The 21,988-nt window shown below is 44.9% G+C and overlaps 1 protein-coding gene across 1 annotated transcript in view; it reads right to left on the bottom strand.

The window, feature by feature from the left end:
- The window catches only part of LOC142486944 (cytosolic non-specific dipeptidase-like), a 71,873-nt gene extending 62,317 nt beyond the window's left edge, over window positions 1–9,556 (bottom strand). Inside the window, exon 1 of the mRNA XM_075585483.1 lies at window positions 9,403–9,556. The gene's annotated coding sequence lies outside the window, so the exon portion shown is untranslated. The remainder of the gene's footprint in view (window positions 1–9,402) is intronic.
- Window positions 9,557–21,988: the final 12,432 nt, after the last annotated feature.

The following is a 21,988-nucleotide window of genomic DNA, read 5'->3' as shown; positions in this document are numbered from 1 at the left end:
CTGCTGGTGGGTCCCACCAAGCGCCATGGCCCCCAGGTGGTCTCCTTGGGTACACCGTGGGCCACAATTTGGTCCCCACGGTAGTCTGGGTGCCCCGGGTCAGACCCACAGGTGTCTGCGGGGCCTCGGGTGGTTCCCACGGGGTTCTGGGGAACTCACGAGTGCTCTTTACGGGTCCGCGGTGCCCCCACAGAAGTGGGACCACAGCTTCATCCCCGCACCTATGGGTCGGCGGTGCCCCCACAGATGTGAGGCCACCGCTTCATCCCCGCATGTGTCACCCATGGAACCACCAGCCTGATACCCGTGAGATACCAGGGGAGACCCGCAGGTGGTCTCCAGAGGTCCCACGCAGAACCACGGAACAAATCCTGAATGTAAAAAAATAAACCTGGCCTATACATTCAATACATACACCTCCCCCCCCCCCCCCCCAACACCAATAATGTGCAAAATAACTATTATCCAGATATGGATAAGCCAATACATTGCAAGTACATTCAGATATCAATTAACCGCTTAAACACCTTATCGGATAATAACCGCAAAGGTAATTAAGGGGTAAAGCCACACTGGCCCGATACCCACCCTTCACCCATGAATTTGTACAGGCTATGTATTTTGTGGGCAAGACAAGGATGTTGCTGGCGACGGAGACTTCTTATTGATGAGGTCAGTAGTACGTTATTTATTTGAATATGCTAGTTAATGTTTTTAATAATGGGCAATTAATCTATTATCCATATCTGGATAATAGTTATTTCGCACATTATTGTACTGTAGGTGTTGGGGTGGGGGGGGTGTATGTATTGAATGTATAGGCCAGGTTTATTTTTTTTATATTCAGGGTTTGTTCCGTGGTTCTGCGTGGGACCTCTGGAGACTACCTGTGGGTCTCCTCGGGTATCTCACGGGTATCAGGCTGGTGGTTCCACGGGTGACACATGCGGGGATGAAGCGGTGGCCTCACATCTGTGGGGGCACCGTGGACCCTTAGTCTGCGGGGATGAAGCGGTGGTCTCACACCTGTGGGTTAACCCCTTAATGACTGTAGCGGTTAATAACCGCTATGGTGATTAAGGGGTTAGGGGACATTACTTTGGATGTTTTAATTTTTGTATCTGTTTTGCAGCAGGGGGGGGGCATGAACAGGATGAAGAGGAGGATGGCCTCCATCGTGGCAGCCGGACATGGGTGAGTGTTATATGTATTTAATGTATTTATTGCTGTTTATGTATTTAAAATGGGCACATTCACTATTATCCCTTTGTGGATAATAGTAATTGTGGCCATTACTATACTGTATGTGTTAGGGGGGGGGTATTTCTTTAAAAGTATGTATGTGTTTATTCATTAATTGGGGGGCGGAGGGGGCACATAATTGGTACTGCAGGCCTGCGGGTAACACCCGAGGACCCCCGCCGGCCTATAGTATCATTGATGTGCATATATGTGTATGTTAGGGGTTATAGGGGTTGTTGTTATATATATATCGATATATAAAAACAAACATCACAGCTTGCACTCAATGTACTGGTTCATATAGACAGGTGCTAGTCTCAAATAATAGAAAAACAACATTACCATTCTCTCGTCCGGTAAAGAAAGACTGCACTCGGTTCAGTAATCATGAAAAACTGTATTGGGCATCTGAATAAAAAAGATAAGTCACCCAATCCGACGTTTTGGTCCTGGAATAGGATCTTTCTCAAGGGGGTGCAATGACAGACTGATAGACAAGCATATATATACCCTCACCACATGTGACAAACACACCTGACTCACATTACCTACAATCCAAATCTCTGCAAAAATCACCTGCCAGGTGTGTGTAATGAGCCGTCGCCATCTTGGAGGGGGTGTCTGTGAAGGTAATGACCTCACTGATCTGCCGTCATTCACTGCTACTATGTATCTACCCTATAGTAAGGTCAGTCTTGCAGCCTGTCTGCCTGCCAGAATGACCACTAGGTGGCGTACCTGCCAATTCCCAAGCTAAAGTCAATGGGGCATGCAGAAAGAGTGAAGGACAGCCTTAGGCTGTCTATACAGGCGGCAACAAAGCACCAATCAACCCAAAAAATGGAAATAATGATATAGCAAACTATGGGGAGAGAAAAAAAAAAAAAAGGGAGTAATGCTTCCCATAAATAACAACTGGTAATGTAGCCAAAAAAAACCCCTTACTGCACATCAATAAACTGGATCAATCCTATGGGACAAGGCTCATCAAACATAACAGTGTAACATAGAATCCATCCATACTAACACAAAAGGAAAGGGATATGTGAACACACGAGGGATATACATATTTACACAAAGAAAACTAAAGACAATTTAGTCACTCCGTGTCTGATATCTATACATACTACTACCCTACAATACCCTATATCCCAGAGTCACATACAGAGAGACTGAGACAAAAGGCAGGAAGATAATACAAACAATGACTGCAGCACCAGCGCACCGTACGTTTCATGTGCATGCAGTAAGGAACAGCAGAACTACAGTAAATGAAAGGCCAATCATAAAAAAGGCCAATTATAGAAAACATCCCAAATTAAGGTCCTCATTAAGACCCTTTGGGGTCACCGTATTCAGATTATATATGAGTCTTGCTTCCATTTGCAATAACAGTTTGTTCCTATTGCCGCCCCTGTTTGAAACATGTGCCTGTGCGATCGGCATGCAACGGAACGTGGCCAGGCTATGTTTCAGAGTTTTAAAGTGCCTAGCCATGGGCTGGTGTTTCAACTCATCTTGGTCTGTGGTCTCCAAAAGTGCCTTCCTGATGGAGGACCTGTGCATCGCACTTCGTTCTTTCAGCATTCTTGTTGTTTTCCCCACATAGTGCAGTCCGCAGGGGCATCTAATAATGTACACTACGAAGCGTGATTCGCAGTTTAAGAAATGCGAGATTTTTATGGGAATACCACTGTGTGGATGTGCATAGGTTTTACCTAACAGAAGGTATTGACAATTAACACAACCCTTGCATTTGTAGACTCCAGGTGATTGTTTGAGCCATGTCGTTCTGGTAGAGTATTTATCCACAGGATCTGCTGAAGTAAGCGTGTCCACCACGCTACGCCCTCTCTTATAACAAAAAAGAGGTGGCAGCTGAAAGTTCTTTCCAAATTTTTTATCGTTAGTTAGAATGTGCCAGTTATCCCTGATACTGTTTTATATATATATATATATATATATATATATTATATATATTTTTTTTATTATTTATATTCATGTATTTATTTATTAATATTTATTTATTTCTTGTGGGACTGCTGTGTCTGAATTTTTTTTTATTGTGGGCAGCGGGGCAGCGGGGGTCAGTGAAGGGGGTATTAGCCCCAATGGTGGTTGTTTAGGGCTTGCGGGGGGGGGGTAGCGGGAGGGGTAAACCCCTTTATGACCGTAGCGGTATTAACTGCTAAGGTCGTGAAGGGGTTAAGTGCACCCGCAACCCCCCCGCATGTCCTAAACTCACACCAAGGGCCAAATACCCCCTTCACCCACCCCGGCTACCCACAATAAAGCGGGCACGGTGGGTTAACCCCTTCATTGCCTTATCGGTTAGCCGCTAAGGTAATGAAGTGGGCTGTACATGCATTTTTCCTGCCTCGGATGCATGCCGGGGGCCTCCGGTGCTGATATTCCTGGGTATCAGCTCTGGAGCCCCCCTGCATCAATCCGAGCCAGGAAAAGGCCAGATTTTGCTCATTTTTTAAAGAAACACATGCAAGTCGACACATTACTGAAGCGCATGCGCATTACAATTCATGAATTTCTGCCATCTGGCAGACACGCGAAGCATTGCAGCCTATTAAATCCTGAACCATTATCAATAAACGCATCAACCGCGCGTCAGCCGGGCATGACCCGTGGCTGGGAACGCAAAAGGAACGCGGCATGCTCGGGTGAACAGCGTCGCATTCCAGGAACAAGCCAGGGAAAAAACGGTGATTTGTTAGAATAAAAGCTGCCGCAGCAGTAACAAACGCCTTGGGAACCAATATCTGTCTGGTGACCTCCCCTGTTTCTGCTTATTCACCCTATATAGGATATCATTTGATAGCTCAAAATGGGGGAACACTATCACCCCCTGTGCATCTACAATCTGCTTCAATTTTCACCACCTTGTCATACTGTCTAGCAAGGACTGGGTCTTCCCTTTGCTTCTAGCGAAAGTCAGGGAGGTACAGGTCTGGTAAATCTCCAGGGCCCATATCCCCCTCCCTCTGGCTATCCCCAGCCATCACTTGTGACCTCTGACTACTAGAATGGTCACCTTGAGAACCAGATTTCTGCAACAAGTCCTGTTTGTCCGAGCGTCTTTGCTTCCGAGTCTTTTGAACCCGGTGTCTACTGGGAAAAAGGTCTACCGAGAAGTGGAACAGTTTGCCAGGGTTCTCCTGAGCCCTAGAAGGAGGCTCCTTGTGAAAGACTGGGGCCATTAGGTCCGAAAAGAAAGGCCAGTCCTGACCGAGCACAACGGGGCAGGGAGCCAAGGAGCGACTCCTACTTCGAGGTAAGCCTCCTGACCTTTTACCTGTAGCCGTATTTTGGCCATCGGATAGCGTTTTACATCGCCGTGTATACATTCTATGCTCCATGGGGAGTCAAAAAAACACACGTTAGGCGGTAACAGTTCCTGGAGGACCAGAGTTTTCCCAGAGCCCGAATCTACAAGGGCCTGGACGGTTTTTCCCCCAATCAGGGCTGGAAGTAGCCAGGGCTTGTAATTTTCCCCAGTAAAGGCCGAGGCGATGGTTTTGCTGAATGAACAATCCATTTGTGGACAGTCCACATACCGGTGGCCTTGTTCTCCGCAGGCGGAACATGGAGAGGGTTCCCTCGCAGGAGGGGGCTGTGGATAGCGCTCCGCTGGACCGGTTACTGGAGACCAGGCACCTGGTGGGTCCTGTGGGCGACATCCTCGGAAGTTCCTCTCATTTTGCGACGAGCCGACATCCGGAAGGAGATGAGGGTCTCGGCGGGGACCAGCATTTGGACTCCGTCCTTACTGGAACGACTGCTCCTTCCGTTGGACTTGGCGGTTGCATATGGACGGGCCGTAGGTTCCCCATTGATCCGACCTCCCTCTTTGGGCATCCGCAAGTGCCGGTGGAGTCGGGTCCAGGACACTCGCCAGCTGCTCAGCCCCAAGGAAGTTCTCCACGAATCGGACCGCCAAAGCTAGGGTTTCAGCAGCGTGGCGTTTTACCCACGAGCGTGCGGAATGGGGTATTATTTGTAGAAATTGTTCCAAAACCACCTGCTCCAGAATTGCCTCCTTAGTGCACTCCTCGGGTTGTATCCAGCGCGTACACAAGTCCAATAATCGCTGAGCGAGGACCCGGGGTCTCATCTTAGCGGTGTACTTCATGTTCCGGAACTGCTGCCGGTAGGTCTCTGGGGTCAGACCTCAGCGATCCAGTATGGCGGCTTTTACTTGTCGGTAGTCCATTTCCTGATCTGCTGGGATACCCTGATATGAGGCCTGGGCTTCTCCTATGAGATGCGGGGCCAAAGCAGTTGCCCAGCGATCTGTAGCCAAGCCCTGAGCTTCGGCAACTCTTTCAAATGTCAGTAAAAAAGCCTCTGGATCCTCGTTCGGCGCCATTTTCCTCAGGAGTATCGGGGGTCTGTTTGCAAGTTCTGGACTGGCAGACCCTTGGAAATGGGTCAGCAGCTTGGCAATCCACTCATCTTGTGCTGCCTGTAGTCTTTCATCTATCTCCGCTTTCAGCTGGGCCTGCTCCTGCATTAACTGTCCCTGCTGTCTGGTCTGCTCGCACAGAAACTCTTTCAACATTTCTTCCATTCGTGTGTGTGTGTGGCCCTTTAACTGCAGGAGCCTTTTGAAAAAATCCCAGGACTTCTGAACACCATATGTTGCAGGGTACATGCAACTACACACGCGGGTTTCTTGACAAGGCTTATTTATTTAGCCTTAAAAGATATACAGCACACAAAAATAAAAATAGCTTTTCATCAGCAAACAAAAAGAAAACTGGCTTTTTCTTCAGCAGACAAAACAAAACAGTTTCTCTTTAGCAGACAGTGTAAAAATCAGGCAGCTACCCTTTTCTATGCAGGAGACAGACAGTTCATAATTCATGTACTTTGATAACAGACCTTGTTTCAGTAATCTCTTCAGTAGCTTACTCCTCTCTTCTCAACAGCAAGCCCCCATGTGTCTACAGCCTGGGTGTAGACCGACGTTCACAGAGGTACACAATTGGAGACATTTGTAAGGTGAAATTATAACAAAGCTTTATTGTGCTTTTTCCTTTTCATCACGAAACCATCCAAACACAGGGGGGGGGGGAACAAAGCTTCTATTCACTTGGGAGTATTCCTAGTGAAACAGCATGCAATTACATAACTACCTCAGTTAAGCATGTCTCCCAGCCCCAAAACATATAGCATGAAATAAGCAGATATAAGAAGTCTCTTAAGAATGAAAGTCTTATCTGTTCCTTAGAGGGAAAATAACCTCTGTTCCTGGTTCAGCTCCCTTCCCTCAGGGTGTTTCAACATTCAGGTTTAGAAGTTTTCCCTGTGTCTTGGAAGCAGCTATGCTGAGTCTTCTGGCAGAGCTCAAGACAGGTTGTGAGAGTAAAGACAATCTCTCCTCTCCAAAGTTCAGCTCAGGTATGAGCTAAGGAGTCACTTCCTGTCTCACAAGACAGGCTTTTGTAAGCAATCTAAATCAGGCAGGTGGTGTTTATTAATTTACTACCAGCAGTTAACCACCACACTGCTAGATTAAAGGCACATTACTTGAACAGGGATTACTCCCCTGTAATACTGGGGTTTTAACACACCTTGATTAGGCAGCTGGGATCCAACTAATTGTCCTGAGGTTCCCAGCTGAAGTTTAACCTAGTCAGTGCTGCACTGCAGACTAGACATAGGTTTTCCAGGCATATAGCTGGTGGCTTTTATTTACCCTGTCACAAAGGTCTTTTCATTTCGCTGCAAGAACAGGACCTACTATGGTTCTTTCCCTCATACAGAGGTAAAGGGAAGGGTTCACAGTGTAGTGTAGGACCTGCATTTTTGGTTATACCTTGACGTCTGGTATGCAGTCTTACAACGCTTTGGCCAAAAGGTTTAACTAAATAACCAAGTAATTATTATTATTATTGAAGTATTTAAACTTTATACTTATTACCATATATGTTTTGTCAATTGCATGTAGCATGGGGCACCCCTGTCTTTTGTTGTATACATTTGCCACGCTAAGTAGCACTCGTTTTTGACATAAATATATATTCATTATGTGGTGGGTGTAGTAGTTTGAGCTAGCTGGGAATGTGTGTTAATCTATAAGAAACAAACATATATTAGTCATAGGCACTTCCCCTGGTCTGGGTGAGATTCTGAACTCCTGATGAAGCTCATTTGATGAGTTAAACATGTAGGATGAATTTATATCACTGTACTGGACTGTTGCTGTGTACCAGACCCTTTCAGACCTCACTTCACTTGTCTTGCTCCAGCCCTGACCTGCCTGTTTCCTGACTATCACTCCCTGCCTGCTTTCCTGTCCCATACACTGGACTCCAGCCCTGCAGTCATTCCCTGTGACTCTGGGATTTAAATGCTGGGCCAACTAGAGGTGGGGGAGTAGCCAGGCTCCATTCTGCCAAACCATGATCCTAAACTGTCCGTTTGGGTGCATCTGGGGCTTTAAACAGTCAACCAGGGTTGTGTCTCAAAATCGAGAATAAGACAATAAATGAATAGGAATGCTGAATGTTATATGACTATATTAATAATTAAATGAATTGCAACATTAGAGTATCATACATCTGTTTTCCTTTATCATTTTTGTATTACATAATTTATTGGTGGATCATTCTTTATCCTAATGTATGCCTGGCTAAATATTCTCAGGTAGTTGCATTCATTACTTATCCCTCCAATTACTATATGTATTGCTTTATATTCATTGTGACTTATGTTTACCACAACCATATACAGTACAGATAATCATGTGAGTGGTGCTTTGGGGCAATATGAAATCCTATCCTAATCCCATTGAAAAAGAACATTGGTAGCCATTAGGAGTCAGAGGATGCAAAGCAAGAACATAAACAGAACCATTTTTCTATCCGCTTTCATTCAAGTAATATTATGAAATGAATACCTTTGTTGTTTCCCTCTTGTTTCATTTAGTACTTATTATCAAGTGATTAGCATCATCTGGGTGCCTTTTAAAAATGGATGTGTATTAGTGTTTAACTGAATAGCACTACTATATATTTACCCCAATAGCGCTTGAATACTATACAGTGCCTTAACCCCTTTGATACTAGAGGAGAGCGAATGTATTTGTAAGCTTCTCCCGGAAGACATATTGGCACTGTCAACTGCACTGGCTGTTAAGCCCCGTTATTCCTATCTGATTGATATCTGGTTAAGATGGTTGAGAGAGGGCTTGATAATATATGTGCTAAATATACTGTATGTGCTGTATGGAAAACTCTCATGCCAGAAAATTAAAATATATCACTACCGGAAAATGAATATCATGAATTTGTCAGGGAGCAGCAAGACAAAACTGTGAGCAGTATCACAATATAATTCCACTTTTAAGCATACTGGTATTAAAATGCATGATACAACAGAGCAGGTATAAATGAAAGCCACAATTATTAACCAGATTACATCATGTTAATACAGTATGTAGTTTAAGTAGTAAACGTACTAGCAAGCTTTTTCTGCTTAGAAAATTACAAAAGATTAAGGAAAGAATAGGATTAACAAATCATATTGACTGATATGAGAGTACTCAATCAAACCCAATAATATATTTATACAATACAATCACTTGGATTGTAAACTCTTTGGGGCATTTACCTGTTGCACTTATCCCCATTGTTTGTAATTTATTTACCTTGTATTGTAATTTTGCACCATATCCAGTCAGATGTTATACCTTAAACATCCACATGGTGGACTCTTTCCTCTGGATAAAATGCTACTACAGTATGTTTGCTTAATCTTCTGATTATGTTATAACAATAAAGACATCTGCATTCTCTTCAATTACTATTTGAAAGGGCTACTTTATTGGCTTAATCCTGATTGCATTTCGCTATGACAATAAAAGCTACCGGTTTTCCTTTGAATAACGGCTGGATTTTAATACTCTGTTGAGGGTCCAGTCCGTTAGAAATGTTTTTGTAAAATAGAAAATATACATATACTTGTGTAACGGGTTTCCCCCCCCCCCCAATCTCACATTGGCCCGGGTAGTCTAACCAGTCCCCATTACATGTTCGTGTCTGGTGGTGCACCTGTAGGCAACAGGGTTCCTGAGTCTCCCGCTTGATGGTATTAGGGGATGTCATCCAGACAGGCAGCTGAGGTAGTGTGTGCGAGTCCTACCTATATCCAGTGCAGCGCCTCCACCTCATCAGGATCTGTGCTTCCGCAGGGAGATGGTCCTGGTGAGGGACTCCTTCTTGGTGGTGCCATCCACTGCTGAGTAACTTCACACTCACACAGTGGAGGTATATTCGAACAGGGCATCTTTATTGATGGTTGGTATGGGCAAGCTGCCCCTCACAGATAACAGCTCAGCCATTCATCTCCTTGTAGCATTCCATTAGGAAGGTCCCTTCTCTAATAGATCTGCTTTCCACCTCTACTCTCAGAGAGATTCTCCAGCTTCACTGGCTGTGGTTCCAGGATTGATATGGCAACTGCAGCTCTGTATTTTACTTTAAAGCTGAGTCGCTCTAAAAAATAGAAAGGAAATAGGAAATACAATGGTGGGATTTTCTTGAAATTAGTATACGTGGGAATTTAGCAAAATGACAAGGTAAATGCATAGATTTATATTGTTATAAATTGTTAGAAAGTTAAATGACCTAAAATCAAGATAATTTTAGTGCATGTGGTTTTGGTATGAAACACGGTCAATAGATATTTATTCTGAAATTGGTTTTATTCTTGCTGTGAGTAAGTTAAAACAGCAAAATATGTAGCAATTCGTGATTTAAAAAAAAAATTTTTATTACAGGATTGAAACAGGGGGTCTACGGAGCTGAACTGTGTTAATTTGAGTTCCGGGCATCCCCTGCTTCCAGGAATACCTCCGCAGGGTTGCCGGTATCTGCAGCCAGGGGACTTGTGTGCCTAATGAAATGGTGGCGTTTAAATGTCCCACGTCATGCGGGCCGGCCTTAGGTTTTGCAGGGGCCCAAGGCAGCAGGCTGCCAGCAGAGCCCATCCTGAGGGACTTAACTAGACGAGCAGCCCTCCTCCAGCAGCATCGCGGCGGCATGACGTCACATTGCCATGGCAACGACGCGTCACGAGGCCGTGATGTTGCATTGCCATGGCAATGTGACCCTGCAGGAGGCGGCACCATGCGTAGAAAGTAAGAGGACACACACGCGCACACACCACCCAGACACCCCCACACCTACCTCTCTGCCAATCCAGGAAGGTCCCTTCTCTAATAGATCTGCTTTCCACCTCTACTCTCAGAGAGATTCTCCAGCTTCACTGGCTGCTGTCAGCTCCTCTCCTGAGCTGCTTTGTCTCTCTCAGCTCCTGTAACTCTGCTGCGTATGCTCACTGACTCACAGCTAGCAGGAGACACTGCAACATTGTTGCAGACCTTCACGTGCCTCTCACTGAACTGAGCAGCACAACAACAGGAAACTGAACTTCTAACTTTAGGCAGTGCTGTGTCTTATATCACCCCCGGAGAACAAACATGCCCTGTATCCTAAGTGGGAACACACTGCATGCTGTCACTTCCTTTGGGGACATATGACACCTCACCAGGGTGTGAGGGCAAACCTCATTGATAGCATGCTGGCAATCCTGCACACTTACCAGGTTTACTGCCAGCATGAGAAAGAGATATGTACACCAATCTTAGACCTGGCTACACTTGCATAAAATTATCTGTAACTAAAATATCACAGGACGAGTGGGGCTGCCAGATAACGCTTGTCCTGCATTTACTTAATTAGGGATGATGGTTGTCACCTAAATAATCTTTATAAAAGGATAGAATAGGATTATTGCGGGCTGTGGTTCCAGGATTGATATGGCAACTGCAGCTCTGTATTTTACTTTAAAGCTGAGTCGCTCTAAAAAATAGAAAGGAAATAGGAAATACAATGGTGGGATTTTCTTGAAATTAGTATACGTGGGAATTTAGCAAAATGACAAGGTAAATGCATAGATTTATATTGTTATAAATTGTTAGAAAGTTAAATGACCTAAAATCAAGATAATTTTAGTGCATGTGGTTTTGGTATGAAACACGGTCAATAGATATTTATTCTGAAATTGGTTTTATTCTTGCTGTGAGTAAGTTAAAACAGCAAAATATGTAGCACTTCGTGATTTAAAAAAAAATTGTTTTATTACAGGATTGAAACAGGGGGTCTACGGAGCTGAACTGTGTTAATTTGAGTTCCGGGCATCCCCTGCTTCCAGGAATACCTCCGCAGGGTTGCCGGTATCTGCAGCCAGGGGACTTGTGTGCCTAATGAAATGGTGGCGTTTAAATGTCCCACGTCATGCGGGCCGGCCTTAGGTTTTGCAGGGGCCCAAGGCAGCAGGCTGCCAGCAGAGCCCATCCTGAGGGACTTAACTAGACGAGCAGCCCTCCTCCAGCAGCATCGCGGCGGCATGACGTCACATTGCCATGGCAACGACGCGTCACGAGGCCGTGATGTTGCATTGCCATGGCAATGTGACCCTGCAGGAGGCGGCACCATGCGTAGAAAGTAAGAGGACACACACGCGCACACACCACCCAGACACCCCCACACCTACCTCTCTGCCAATCCAGAGGCCCCGCACTTCCTCCTCCTGTTGATGCCGGGATCCAACTTCTGACCGGTGGAGGGAGCTGGAGGAGGGAGGGCCTGCGCTCCCTTCTCCAGCTCCCACCTCTGATCGGGTGAAAGTTGTATCCCGGTGCCAACTAGAGGGAGAGGACAGAGAGGAAGGAACACAAGTCCTCCGGAGGCACAGGGCCCGAGGCGGCCGCCTTGCTCGACTTACCCTTAAGCCAGCCATGCGCAGCATCCCTTGCGGCTTCTTATTGGCCTGCGTGACAGGGGGCTTTAAACTGAAGAAAGATACCATCAGTCCCTATGGAGGTAAGTATCTCTGAAAGGAGGGATACCAGAGCTGAAATTAACACAGTCCAGCTCTGGAGCCCCCTTTGCTTCAATCTTGTAATAAAACAATATCGCAGTGCTACATGTTTTGTTGCTTTAAAAAAACTAAATATGTGAAAAGGATTCAAACAGAATAAAATTAAATGTGAAGCTATGTGAAAAGTAATGTTAAAAGTAAAATTGTACCCTAGAATACTTAAGAAAACAGATGCCCTGTTTCTCTTCTTTAGCAAAAGTGATGTAGGTTTCTCATCTTAGCCGTTAATTGAAGAACAATGTCTTTATGATATGGCTCCCGCTCCTTTATGAAATGGTGTTCCCGCTGCACCATCTGTGACTTATTTCTCGTTTACAAGTTTCACCCAGAGTGCTGACTATCCTCTATACTTTTTGTATATTTCCCCTAGATAGATGTGCACCTGGATTTTATTTTTTAAGACCATATGTCTTTTTCTTAAGATATCAATGCCTCTCAGGCTAGTGCAAATACATTAGCATTCACTGATTTTGACGCAACACGAATAGCAACATAATTTGTAGGAAGGAGAGACTTTTTACTACAGGATCATGCACCAGGCACTCCAAAAGATTTGGAAACAATTCTAAAGCATAATACCAACATACAGAGTAACATGCTACCACACTGGCTGAGTATTTTCACCTGAAATGTATCCCAAGGGGTCCGCGTTCTAACCTTGGACCCACACTTTTCTCTGAGCAAGTGACAAGTGGGGGGGCATCCTCAAACTAATGCTCTATAGATTTAATCATTCTAACCATTGATTATATACATAAGGATTTGGCTGAAACACAAAAACAAATTGGAAGATACTTTGAAGGCCACACTCCAGGTAGCAGACCTAACAGCCCTTAAAAAAAAGAGCTGGATGACCTCTTACTTTCTTTCAGTAGAGAGAAAGAAATCAGGAAACATAACAAATTCCTGAGAGATGCCTGTAACTGCAATCTGGGAAGGGTCTACTCCTGGCAATGGAAAGACCAGCGGAGAGATGATCACAGATGGAGAACACAGAGATCATTTTTCCCGATATCCACGCAATCCAGTATTCGTGGAATCCACGGAAAGCGATTCTTCAGCTGGCGCAACTCCCCCTTTTTTTTAAACAGAGACAGCCCAAAAACAGACGTGGTCGAAACGCAGGTTGGGGCGAATACACTGCCACTCACGAACTATCACGGAGGAGCATGCAGACGTGGTCCCACCACACTTGGTAGTAAATATTTCTGATAAAACCCTTTCTAAGGATCTGCTTACAGTTCTCCACAAAGGACTTACATTTGTCCCTACCACCCCAACAGGTCCCTTAGAATTGGATGTAGGCCTCATAAAATTCTTTAAAACCCTTCGACTTAAAGTTTTTTTTTCTAAATATCCCACCCCACCATCAGTCCCTAACTTGGATGTAGAGGTCAATGCGTAATGCTAAGACCAATGCCAGGAGAAGAGTAATGAAGAATAATAAAAGGTACTTGTAAAGGGACCCCCAAATAAATGCTTGATTGAAGACAGGTACTGGGTACGTATTCCTAGATAGTGAACTCCCCACCAGCATAGGTAAGTATACACAACAACACCAGGAATCATAAATATTTGAAGTATCCTAGAGAGTACCTAGAGTCCTGAGATCCATAGTAGGGAAAACATGTATCAAGCAAGTGTACTCACTCATGAAGCTGCAAAGTCCATGTGATCCTGAAGTGGGGGGTCCTTACGTGTGCATCCGTCCGATGAATCGATGTGACAAAAGAGAGAAGAAGAGGCAGAGCACTACAACAAGTATCCAGCAAATAAATGATGAGGAGAGTGTGTCCCCCATAAAAAATAATTATTTAATGGTCATGTTTTCTACATGACCATTAAATAATTATTATTTATGGGACACACTCCTCATCATTTATTTGCTGGATACTTGTTGTAGTGCTCTGCCTCTTCTTCTCTCTTTTGTCCTAACTTGGATGTGGAAGATGACACACCGTTCCATCTGTTGACCCAGGAGTATAAGAACAACAGTAGATGTAATCCCCCTCACACAAATCACACCATTGAAACGTACTGTATATCTCTTTGGTACAGAAAGATATAAATTGTCTTAAAACATTATCCTTACCTATGAGACATACTAATTTCTCCAATCAAGATAGGAGCATCAGAAAGGAATTAGAAATGGACCACAATATTGTCAAAAGGAGGTGCCATCGTAGTGATGAACACGGTGTACTATAGACAAGAAATTCTTAGACAACTGTCAGATACATCTAATTACAAGGTGGCCCCCCCATAACCCCTCCATAGATGTCTCTAGTAAGATCTTACATACAATTACAACAGCTTTGGAGGTTGGAGTAATCTCCAGCAAACAGAACTACTTCGTTATTAAAAAGGACCCCATAATTCCAGTGGTATACATCCTGCCGAAGATTCATAAGAATCATATGAGACCTCCAGGCTGCCCTATCGTGGCAAGCACTGAATCATTGTTCCAGCCTTTAGCCATCTTTTTGGATAAATTGCCCCGCCCTTTGGTAACCAATTCACGGTCCTATACCCAGGACACATCTCACTTTTTATGAAATATTGAGGAATTTCCATTACTGAGAAGAGGTCTTGCTGGTTACTTTGAATGTGAACAGCCTGAATACCTCCACCCCACATTTGAAAGGGATCGAGGCGGTTAAGACTTCTCTGAATTCAGAGAGGCTGTTCACACACAAAGAACGCATGTTTGCCACAGATCTTTTGGATATTATTCTCAGGGGGATAAAATCATTTTCGAGGACACTTTCTACATCCAAGTACAGGGTACGGCAATGGGATGTAATATTGCGCCCACATACGCCAACATATACATGAATCAGTTCGAGAACTATTTTGTTTTTCATCACCCGCTGTTTGTGATGTGCGGGCGTATGTGGTTGAGGTACATAGATGAAATCTTTCTGATCTGGGCAGGGTTGAGGAGAATGTACTAACCTTTATCACAGATCCAAACTCCTCACGAGATAACATTGGATTCACCTCTGTGATCAATAAGACAGCAATTAACTTCTTGGACACCACCATTCGGATCCTTAACCATAAGTTGGAATCAGACATTTATACCAAAAACAACTGATAGAAATAACATTTCATTATCAAAGTTTCCCTTCCCTGGGCACCATCAAGGATCTCCCCTATAGCCAATTCCTTAGGGCCAGGAGAATCATTAGTACCTCGGAAACAGTATCACAGAGCCTGAGTGATATGCAAAGGAAGTTAAAAAACAGATGTTATCCTGCTCCACTCCTTCAGGCTCAGCAGGGCAAGGCAAAGATCCCTTTAAGGACACTACTACTCCATAAGGGACCTAAGACTCAGAGCCCAACCACAGAATTCTCCATTCCCTTTGTCTCGACTTATAGCACCTGTAGTGGACTGGTGAAAAACATTATCTTGTGTCATTAGCACCTCCTTAGCACTGATGACTCACTGGCTTCAATGCTGACCATTAAGCCCCTTTTTTGTATAAACGAGGGAAGAACCTTAGAGATCACCTACAGATACAGACCTTTTTAGGGACTCCCAAGGTAGGCAGCTTCAGATGTGCGTGACAGCATGCAAGAGGAAAACCAATTTTTTTATCCCGTCGGGTAAAAAATTCTTTATAAAAAAATTCTTCACTTGCTTGTCTAGGAATGTCGTTTATCTTGATAAATGCCCTCATGGGTTGGGTTATGTGGGTGAGACCACACAGTGCATCAACGACAGGATTAAATAACACGAAGCCGCTATCCACAGGTGTGATCTGGAGGCCCCAGTGGCACATAACACAAGCTGGACACAATGCAAGCCAACTGTGGTACCAGGTCGTAGATGGACTTGAAAAGAGCCTTCGGGGCGGTAGCCACATCAGATGCCTATTACAGAAGGAATCCAAATGGATTAGGCGATCAGGCACCTTGACACCTGATGGTATTAACAAAGAACTTGATCTACAGGTGTGCCAATGAGTATTCTAACACTTGCCTTAAACTTGCCTTGGAAAACTTGGGTTTATCACCAACAACATGATGGGTACATGCTGCAACATTTCACACATTTCTGCAGAGACTAATGGCCCATCGGATTAACACAGCAGGGGTCCCTGACAGTTCCATTCAGTTTGAATGGGACTGCCAGGGACCCCCGCTGTTAATTCGATGGGCCCTTAGTCTATCTGCAGAAATGTCACTGAAATGTTTCAGCATGTACCAAGCATGTACCTGGGTCTTTTTGGTGATTCCCCCTGATTTGTTTTAGAATAATCGTCGGCACTACAGTAAGCTGTTGCTGTTGCTTTTAAATAAATGGGTGAATTATGCCCAGGTTAATTACCTCATTCTGGTGCCTTTCCCTGTGCTCACTTCATCTGTATACAGTAAGTGACTAATGTCCATGGACCTTCATGTATTTAAAATATGCTCTTACTTTCTCCCCAGACTGGTCCGTTCCTCATGTTGTGCCGTTGCCCATTGCTTTTGAAGTGTCCTTCACGTGCTCCGGTCGTCCATCGGTCATCGTTCATGTTTGCTAGTCCTTGGCTGCCATGGTCTTCACCCACCTCTACCTTTCCTTCCCCCCTGGTATTTCAGTTGCTCCTCTCTGTCCCAGGTCCATACCTGGGTATTTGCATTATACCGTACTCATAGGGATTTATAATTACATGTCCTGTTTTTCATTGTAATCTAGTGTTATTTTTTCTTTGGACATATAACAACATTTCAGGTCTGACGTCCCACGTTACAAGTGTCATCATCTGCCTGGACCAATCGGTGCTCCCGGACACAGTCTTACTACAAAGGTTAAGTGAAGTACTTCTGACCCACCTGGTCTTTGGAAATGTGCCTGAACGAGAGCACACCCCGTCCCCCGAAACATTGCCCCCCTTATTCCCCTCATACCCCTTTCCCCATGTTGTCTTCTCCTCCCCCCTTCCCCCTCCCTATCCTTGTGTTGCATATTTTTCCATGCAGTTGACGATTGTCCCACATTTTGTATATTGTGAGCACACTTCCTAACATCATATGACATTGTCAATACTGTATTCATACACCTCACGGGTATCCTACATTTTGTATATTGCTAACAGATTTTCTTATATGTTAAATACAATTTGGAATATCCATATTTCTCTTTGATTTATTTTGAGTGTTGGGAACCAGTTTTTCTTTATTGAGTATGTGGAGGATTTAGGGTCCGTCCTTGTTCCTGCTGCACCATCTGTGACTTTTTTCTCGTTTACAAGTTTAACACAGAGTGCTGCCTATCCTCTATACTTTCTTTATGAAATAGCCATTTATTATGATACTTGCCGAAATACCCGACATTGCCCGGGATTTAATTTTCCCGTTCCCCCTCTCTCTCCCTGCTCCCCCTCTCTGTCTCCGCTCCCCCCCCCCTCTCTCTCTCTCTCTCTCTCTGGGTGGGTTAGTGACTGGTGGGTGGGTTAATGACTGGGTGGGTTAGTGACTGGGTGGGTTAGTGAGTGGGTGGGTTAATGGGTGGGTGGGTTAGTGCATTTTAGTGAGTGGGTGGGTGGGTTAATGACTGGGTGGGTGGGTTTGGTGATTTTAGTAACTGGGTGGGTGGGTGGGTTACTGACTGGGTGGGTGGGAGACAGTGACTAAGTGGGTGGGTGACAGTGACTGGGTGGGTGGGAGACAGTGACTGGGTGTGTGAGAGTGACTGGGTGGGTGACAGTGACTGGGTGGGTGACAGTGACTGGGTGACAGTGACTGGGTGTTTTGAGTGACTGGGTGGGGTGGGTGACTTACCTTGACCGGGTGGGTGCTGCTTCCTGCTGCCATACGCTTCCCCTCCTGCCCCTGATATCCCAGTGGCAGCTGCCTGGGGGGGGAGGTGGGCTCGGTGGAGGGGTGAGCGGGAAGTTGGCGGTTGGGGGGGGGGGGGGGCGAGACTAGCGGCCTGTGGCAGGAGGTGCGCGCAGGGGAAGCGGTGTTGGCTCTTCCCCTCCGTGCATCTCCCTCATATCACACACCCCCAGCATCTCCCTCATATCACACCCGCCTGCATCTGCCTCATATCACCTCCCCCTGCATCTGCCTCATATCACACCCCCTGCATCTGCCTCATATCACACCCCCTGCATCTGCCTCATATCACACACCCCTGCATCTCCCTCATATCACACCCCTCTGCATCTCCCTCATATCACCCCCCCCTGCATCGCCCTCATATCACCCCCCCCCCTGCATCTCCCTCATATCACACACCCCTGAATCTCCCTCCTATCATCCCCCCCCAGCATCTCCCTCATATCACCCCCCCTGCATCTCCCTCCTATCACCCCCCCTGCATCTCCCTCATATCACACCCCCCTGCATCTCCCTCATATCACACCCCTCTGCATCTCCCTCATATCACACCCCCTGCATCTCCCTCATATCACACCCCTCTGCATCTCTGTCATATCACACACCCCTGTATCTCCCTCATATCACACACCCCTGAATCTCCCTCATATCACACCCCCTGCATCTCCCTCATATCACACCCCTCCGCATCTCGCATCTCTCCCCCCCCACATCTCTCCCCCCCTGCACCCCCCCCGCATCTCTCCCCCCTGCATCTTCCCCCCTCCTCTGTCCCCCATACCTCAGGCAGCGGCGAGGTATGCAGGTAGTGGGCGGGCAGGAAGCGGCACTGAGCGCGGCTGTGAGCAAGCTCTGGGGGAGAGCCGGGGAATGGAGAGCCGGAGAGAGCCGGGGGAGCGGGCTCTGGGGGGGGGGAGAGTCGGGGAAGGGAGAGCTGGGGGAGTGGGCTCTGGGGGGCAGCGCCGGAAAAAGGAGAGCGCCAGGGAAGGGAGAGCCGGGGAGAGCCGGGGGAAGGGTGGAGCCAGGAAACTGCTTGGGTGGCCAGGCGGAACCCCTGGGATGGCTCCACTGAGCCTCAGGGTTCCACGGAGCCCCGGTTTAGAATCACTGGGTTAGGCAGTGGGTCGGAGGCAAACGTGGTGTGAGGGCAGGCAATGGGTCCGAGGCGCACGCGGTGTGAGGCTCACACCTTGCCCGTGACATCACCCCACCACGGCGGCCAATGAGAGCGAGAGCCGTGGGCGGCCAACAACCAATCACAAAACGCACAAACCCACAGACAAACACCACAGACAAACATTTCAGTTTTACATATATACAAAAGGAAACTTATCAAATTGTGGCGCTCTAAATATTCAGATATCAATCATATAAAGTGAAAAAACAGTGATACTTATGTAAACATATAAGGAGATGCAGCTGTGACCCGGTTGAGGTTTGCTCGGTCAATCCTCTTGATATGAAATGGCGATGAAGTCTCCGGGAAGCGCAATATATGTGAAAAGAATAAAATAATAATAGTGCAATATTGTTTCAAATAAAGAACTCAAATAGTGATGACACTGCTCTCTAAATATACTCACAAACGTGTGAGCTTTTTCAGGCACATAAAGGTATCTTTTAAGGCGTTCACTCAGTTCCCAGAAGATGCAGAAATCAGTGTTTCCCCGTGTATATGGACTCCCAGGAACCTTATTTAGAAGATACAACTGGACATAGTGCAGACTGTATGTATAATTTATCAAAAGTAATTAAAACAAGTTACACTCACATTGTTTCAAATACAGGTAAGCATTTTAGATCTCAATGGATCTCTCCGGCCGGGTGGATGGTGTCTCCGCTTCCCCTCTCTCGTGGCGTGCGTTCCACCGGTGCGTTCCAAACACCGGAAGTGATGTCATCCGCCGCGTCCACTTCCGGGGATTCCAGCCGTCTCAGGGATAGAGCGTCACTCTACGCGTTTCACCACATAGGTTTCATCAGGAGTGACATTCTATTGCTTGGTGGGGATATATATACCCTCAATTCTATTCTCATTGGTTGGTAATTCACCTGATTCTATTCACATTAATCATAGGTATTTAAGGCTATAATGAGAATGAAGCGAGACTATCTCTGTGAAATATATTCTATAGTCATCTATTGACTGTATTAAAGTGCAAGTAACAAACAGTTGATACAGTTAATCATAAAACATACATTTTTATACACTTGATTTAAAATACATAAATTTATTATGTCCTCAGACCACATTAAAAATTTTTTAAATGGTTTTAAAATCGATTTTAAAACTTAAATAAAATGTTAAAATTGCTACAGTGTAATTTTTTAACAACATTATTAAAAACAGGTAGTCAAAGGCAATGTTCCCTAATCTAGGGGGATATATATGGAAAGTACATAACATTTAGTCATTCTTGGTAAAGGCAATTTCTAAAATGAGAGTAAAAACAAAGAGTTAATTCATTTAAAATCACAAAAAAGGTTTCAAATCGAAATCTAGGTTCAAACCGGACGGGGACATAGTTTTTAGTTCATACATCCAGAATGACTCTCTTTTGATCAATGCTGTGTGTCTATTTCCCCCTCTCCAATGTGGCATAACTTGCTCTATTGCTTTGAATTTTAACCCTTTAGGGTCCGCGTTATGTGCCATTAGAAAGTGGTTTGGAACACTATGGGTTGTCATTTTTCTTTTTATATTCCCTATGTGTTCCAAAATACGTGTTTTCAAGGGTCTAATGGTTTTCCCTATGTATTGTAGACCACACTCGCATTCGATCAAATATACAACAAAGTTGGATCTACAGTTTAAATGTTGTTTTATATTATATACCTTCTTCGTAATGTTGGATTGGAAGGTATTTGTAGTTTTACAACTGTAATGGCAGGCTGTGCAAAATTTACAATCAAAAAATCCTTTAGGGGGTTCTAACCACGTGGGGTTTTTTATATTTGGGGAACCCCTCAAAGCGCTAGGTGCCACTAATTTCTTTATATTTGGTGCTTTTTTATACACCATTTGGACTCTATCAGGTAAAGAGGTACCTATGATGGGATCATTCTTTAGAATCGACCAGTGGTTGTTCAGTATGTTATTTATTTTATATGCATCCCTATTGTATTGGGTAATGAAGGGTACTTTTAAATTGTCATCTCCACTAGATTTTACCTTAGGGGTTAACATAGTCTCTCTTGATACTTGTCTTGTTTTATCCAATGCTTTTTGTATAACATTGGGTTTGTAATTCCGTTCTGTAAACTTTCTGGACAATATAGTAGATTGTTCTTCATACACTTCATTATCAGTGCAATTTCGTTTAATTCTGCAGTATTGGCCGTATGGAATATTGTTTATCCATCTATTTAGATGGCAGCTTGACTGCAGGATGTAGTTGTTTGCATCTACATCTTTGAAGAAATTTTTTGTCTTAATAACATTATTTTCAATGTATATTGTTAGGTCCAGAAAGTTAACAGTGGTTTTACTAGAAGTGGAAGTAAATTTAAGGTTCAGATCATTATTGTTCAAATACATAAAAAATGTGTCTAGATCCTCCAGTGAACCCTTCCAAACAAAGACAATATCATCAATGAACCTCCGCCATGTGACCAAATTTGCACCCCGACTTACCCAAGACCATATGTACAGATCTTCCCACATGGCCATGAGTAGGTTGGCATAGCTGGGTGCAAATTTGGTCCCCATGGCGGTTCCACATAATTGCAGGAAAAACTCATCATTGAACCAAAAGAAATTCTTGGTCAACACAAATTGGATACATCTGATGAGGAATTCTATCTGTACCCCTGGGATTATCCCTTCTTTTTCTAGGAACATTTTTACCGCCCTGCAGCCATCCTCATGTTTAATGGATGTATACAGGGCTGTAACATCGGTGGTCACCAGTATATAGTTATCTTGCCACTCTATGTTCCTAAGGGCCCCA

This window comes from Ascaphus truei, chromosome 2 (assembly GCF_040206685.1).
Source record: "Ascaphus truei isolate aAscTru1 chromosome 2, aAscTru1.hap1, whole genome shotgun sequence".
Classification (NCBI taxonomy): domain Eukaryota; kingdom Metazoa; phylum Chordata; class Amphibia; order Anura; family Ascaphidae; genus Ascaphus; species Ascaphus truei.
The sequence above is the reverse complement of the archived record's forward strand: the minus strand, read 5'-3'. Positions and strand labels throughout refer to the sequence as shown.